This window comes from Triticum dicoccoides, chromosome 5A (genome assembly GCF_002162155.2).
Source record: "Triticum dicoccoides isolate Atlit2015 ecotype Zavitan chromosome 5A, WEW_v2.0, whole genome shotgun sequence".
NCBI lineage: Eukaryota > Viridiplantae > Streptophyta > Magnoliopsida > Poales > Poaceae > Triticum > Triticum dicoccoides.
In genome coordinates, this window is record NC_041388.1 from 229,692,747 (window position 1) to 229,698,853 (window position 6,107).

Genomic DNA, 6,107 nt, shown 5'->3' on the forward strand with positions numbered 1-6,107 from the left:
CCACAGGGAATTGAAGTTGATAAAGCCAAGATTGAAGCTATTGAGAGTTGGCGGCAACCCAAAACGGTCACACAAGTGAGGAGTTTTCTTAGCCTCGCTGGATTCTATAGGCGTTTTGTGAGAGATTTCAGCACCATTGCTGCACCTCTCAATGAGCTTACAAAGAAAGATTTGCCTTTTCTTTGGGGTACCGCACAGGAAGAAGCCTTCTCGGTATTGAAAGATAAGTTGACACATGCTCCTTTACTCCAACTTCCTGATTTTAATAAGACTTTTGAGCTTGAATGTGATGCTAGTGGAATTGGATTAGGCGGTGTGTTATTACAAGATGGCAAACCTGTTGCATAGTTTTCTGAAAAATTGAGTGGGCCTAGTCTGAATTATTCTACTTATGATAAAGAATTATATGCTCTTGTTCGGACTTTAGAAACATGGCAACATTATTTATGGCCCAAAGAATTTGTTATACATTCTGATCATGAATCTTTGAAACATATTAAAAGTCAAGCTAAACTGAATCGTAGACATGCTAAATGGGTTGAATTCATTGAGACTTTTCCTTATGTCATTAAACACAAGAAGGGAAAAGAAAATGTTATTGCTGATGCATTGTCTCGCCGCTATACTATGCTTTCACAACTTGACTTCAAAATATTTGGTTTGGAGACCATCAAAGATCAATATGTGCATGATGCTGATTTTAAAGATGTAATGCAGAATTGTAAAGTAGGAAGAATGTGGAACAAGTTCGTCGTTAACGATGGATTTGTGTTTCGTGCTAACAAGCTATGCATTCCAGCTAGCTCCGTTCGTCTTTTGTTGTTGCAGGAGGCGCATGGAGGAGGATTAATGGGACACTTTGGCGTGAAGAAGACGGAGGACGTACTTGCTACACATTTCTTTTGGCCAAAGATGAGACGGGATGTTGAGCGTTTTATTGCTCGATGCACTACATGTCAAAAAGCTAAGTCACGACTCAATCCTCATGGTTTATATATGCCTTTGCCTGTACCTAGTGTTCCTTGGGAGGATATATCTATGGACTTTGTTTTAGGTTTACCTCGAACAAAGAAGGGGAGGGATAGCATATTTGTTGTCGTGGATAGATTCTCGAAAATGGCACACTTTATACCATGTCATAAAAGCGATGATGCTGTTAATGTTGCTGATTTGTTCTTTCGTGAAATTATTCGCTTGCATGGTGTGCCAAATACTATTGTTTCAGATCGTGATACTAAATTGCTAAGCCACTTTTGGAGATGTTTATGGGCTAAGTTGGGGACTAAACTGCTTTTTAGTACTACTTGTCACCCCCAAACTGATGGACAAACTGAAGTAGTCAATAGAACGTTGTCTACTATGCTTAGGGCTGTTTTGAAGAATAATAAGAAAATGTGGGAGGAATGCTTGCCTCATATTGAATTTGCTTATAATCGTTCATTGCATTCTACTACTAAGATGTGCCCTTTTGAAGTTGTGTATGGTTTCCTACCTTGTGCACCTATTGATTTGTTGCCTCTTCCATCTTCGGAGAAGGTTAATTTTGATGCTAAACAACGTGCTGAATTGATTTTAAAAATGCATGAGTTAACTAAGGAAAACATTGAGCGTATGAATGCTAAATATAAACTTGCTGGAGATAAGGGTAGAAAACATGTTGTGTTTGCACCTGGAGATCTTGTTTGGTTACATTTGCGTAAGGATAGATTTCCTGATTTGCGCAAATCAAAGCTAATGCCACGTGCTGATGGTCCCTTTAAGGTGTTAGAGAAAATAAATGATAATGCATATAAACTTGAGCTGCCTGCAGATTTTGGGGTTAGTCCCACTTTTAACATTGCAGATTTGAAGCCTTATTTGGGTAAGGAAGATGAGTTTCCGTCGAGGACGACTTCATTTCAAGAAGGGGAGGATGATGAGGACATCAATACCATTGTTACACCCACAGCCCCTACTGCTACATATACGGGACCAATTACCAGAGCTCGCGCACGCCAATTAAATTATCGGGTACTTTCATTTCTTGGTATTGATTCTAATGTTCATGAGAATATGATGCTGCCTAAATTGGATACATTTGTTTTGCTTACAAATGAAGGGCCTAGCTTGGAGAAGGATGAACATTGGAGCAAGAACAAGCATGGAGATGATGCCATGCGCAAGGGGAACAAGAGCGGAGTTACAAGTGATGATTTCAGGACTTTGAAGCCACCATAATGGATGCATGAAGCCATGGACGAAATATACAAGATGTCACTTCATAAATTTCGTCCCGAGGCTATTATAGGTGCTGCGTCACCTTTTTATTGGGCCAGGCCCATGTAATTTCGAAATACATAAGTATAGGCTATTTTTAGAGTCCGTATGTGTGGGGAAACAAGAGATAGGGTTGATTTCGGACCCCTCCACCAAGGGCCACGAAATTCCCCCTCTCTTCCTCCATATATACAGCCCTTAGGGCACCGTTTAGACTTTGGGGTTTTGTTTAGATTAAAAGTTTGCTATAGCTGCAAATTCGCGTACTTCGTTTGTGTTCAACGACCAGACAAAGGCGTCACAGAACCCCACCTTGATCAATAAAGCTTTCATCTTATATTCGCAATATCCAGATTGCAATCTCAGTTTCTTGCTTGTTCTTCGTTTGCTCGCAGGAAACAGACCCTCGTGGTCAGGTTGATCGTGCTACTGCGTGGTCAATAACCTCTCAGAGTTGGTTTAGCGATTGCTAAGGCGCGACGTCCTCGCACGTTCGTAGTCGGATCGTCAAAGTCGACTGCCACCAAAGCGATATCCATCATCTCATCGAAAGACGGGACACCTTTGCCTGTATCACTAATGCACCTAGTACTTTCATGAGGTTAATGAATGAAGTTTTACGTGCTTTCATTGGACGATTTGTGGTAGTTTACTTTGATGACATATTGATTTATAGCAAATCTTTGGAGGAACATTTGGAACATTTACGTGCTGTTTTTATTGCTCTACGTGATGCACGTTTGTTTGGAAACCTTGGAAAGTGCACCTTTTGCACCGACCGAATATCTTTTCTTGGCTATGTTGTTACTCCACAGGGAATTGAAGTTGATAAAGCCAAGATTGAAGCTATTGAGAGTTGGCCGCAGCCCAAAACGGTCACACAAGTGAGGAGTTTCCTTGGCCTCGCTGGTTTCTATAGGCGTTTTGTGAGAGATTTCAGCACCATTGCTGCACCTCTCAACGAGCTTACAAAGAAGGATGTGCCTTTTGTTTGGGGTATCGCACAGGAAGAAGCCTTCACAGTATTGAAAGATAAGTTGACACATGCTCCTTTACTCCAACTTCCTAATTTCAATAAGACTTTTGAGCTTGAATGTGATGCTAGTGGAATTGGATTAGGAGGTGTGTTATTACAAGATGGAAAACCTGTTGCATACTTTTCTGAAAAATTGAGTGGGCCTAGTCTGAACTATTCTACTTATGATAAAGAATTATATGCTCTTGTTCGGACCTTAGAAACATGGCAACATTATTTATGGCCCAAGGAATTTGGTATACATTCTGATCATGAATCTTTGAAACACATTAAAAGTCAAGCAAAACTGAACCGTAGACATGCTAAATGGGTTGAATTCATTGAGACTTTCCCTTATGTCATTAAACACAAGAAGGGTAAAGAAAATGTTATTGCTGATGCCTTGTCTCGTCGTTATACTATGCTTTCACAACTTGACTTTAAAATATTTGGTGTGGAGACCATCAAAGATCAATATGTTCATGATGCTGAATTTAAAGATGTATTGCAGAATTGTAAGGAAGGGAGAACTTGGAACAAGTTCGTTCTTAACGATGGATTTGTGTTTCGTGCTAACAAGCTATGCATTCCAGCTAGCTCTGTTCGTCTTTTGTTGTTGCAGGAGGTGCATGGAGGAGGATTAATGGAAACTTTGGCGTCAAGAAGACGGAGGATATACTTGCTACACATTTCTTTTGGCCAAAGATGAGACGGGATGTTGACCGTTTTGTTGCTCGCTGCACTACATGTCAAAGAGCTAAGTCGCGACTCAATCCTCATGGTTTATATATGCCTTTGCCTGTACCTAGTGTTCCTTGGGAGGATATATCTATGGACTTTGTTTTAGGTTTACCTCGAACAAAGAAGGGGAGGGATAGCATATTTGTTGTCGTGGATAGGTTCTCGAAAATGACACACTTTATACCATGTCATAAAAGCGATGATGCTGTTAATGTTGCTGAGTTGTTCTTTCGTGAAATTATTCGCTTACATGGTGTGCCAAATACTATTGTTTCAGATCGTGATACTAAATTTCTTAGCCACTTTTGGAGATGTTTATGGGCTAAGTTGGGGACTAAGTTGCTTTTTAGTACTACTTGTCACCCCCAAACTGATGGACAAACTGAAGTAGTCAATAGAACATTGTCTACTATGCTTAGGGCTGTTTTGAAGAATAACAAGAAAATGTGGGAAGAATGCTTGCCTCATATTAAATTTGCTTATAATCGTTCATTGCATTCTACTAGTAAGATGTGCCCTTTTGAAATTGTGTATGGTTTCCTACCTCGTGCACCTATTGATTTGTTGCCTCTTCCATCTTCAGAGAAGGTTAATTTTGATGCTAAAGAGCGTTCTAAATTGATTTAAAAAATGCATGAGTTAACTAAGGAAAACATTGAGCGTATGAATGCTAAATATAAAATTGTTGGAGATAAGGGTAGAAAACATGTTGTGTTTGCGCCTGGAGATCTTGTTTGGTTACATTTGCGTAAAGATAAATTTCCTAATCTGCGCAAATCAAAGCTAATGCCACGTGCTGATGGTCCTTTTAAGGTGTTAGAGAAAATAAATGATAATGCATATAAACTTGAGCTACCTGTAGATTTTGGGGTTAGTCCCACTTTTAACATTGCAAATTTGAAGCCTTATTTGGGTGAGGAAGATGCGCTTCCGTCGAGGACGACTTCATTTCAAGAAGGGGAGGATGATGAGGACATCAATACCATTGTTACACCCACAGCCCCTACTGTTACATATACTGGACCAATTACTAGAGCTCGCGCACGCCAATTAAATTACCAGGTACTTTCGTTTCTTGGTAATGATTCTAATGTTCATGAGATTATGATGCTGCCTAAATTGGATACATTTGTTTTGCTTACAAATGAAGGGCCTAGCTTGGAGAAGGATGAACATTGGAGCAAGAACACACATGGAGTTGATGGCATGCGCAAGGGGATCAAGAACGGAGTTACAAGTGATGATTTCAGGACTTTAAAGCTGCCATAAGGAGTGCATGAAGCCTTGGACGAAATATACAAGATGCCACTTCATAATATTCCTCCATAGGCTATTCTAGGTGCTGCGTCACCTTATTAATGGGCCAGGCCCATATAATTTCGAATACTTAAGTATAGGCTATTTTTAGAGTCCGTATGTGTGGGGAAACAAGAGTTAGGGTTGGTTTCGGACCCCACCCTCAAGGGCCACGAAATTCCCCCCCTCTTCCTCCATATATACAGCCCTTAGGGCGTTGTTTAGACTTTGGGTTTTGTTTAGATTAAAAGTTCGCCATAGCTGCAACTTCGCGTACTTCGTTTGTGTCCAACGACCAGACCAAGAGGTCACAGAACCCCGCCTTGATCAATAAAGCTTTCATCCTATATTTGCAATATCCCGATTGCAATCTCAGTTTCTTGCTTGTTCTTTGTTTGCTCGCAGGAAACAGACCCTCGTGGTCAGGTTGATCGTGCTCCGGCGTGGTCAATAGCCCTCGAAAGTTGGTTTAGCGATTGCTAAGGCGCGACGTCTCGCACGTTCGTAGTCGGATCGTCAAGGTCGACTCCCACAGAAAACGATAGCCACCATCTCATCGAAACATCAGGACACCTTAGCCCCTATCAGGTAACGGTGCCAGAAATTGACAAACGGACGTGAGAGAGTTGTAAATATTGATAGACCAAACGCCAAATAAAATAAATTGCAGCAAGGTATTTTTGGATTTTTCGTCTAATAGATCTGAAAATAAAAGGCAAATAAAATAGATCACGAAGGCAAATAATATGAGAAAGAGACCCGAGGGCCGTAGGTTTCACTAGTAGCTTCTCTCGAGAAA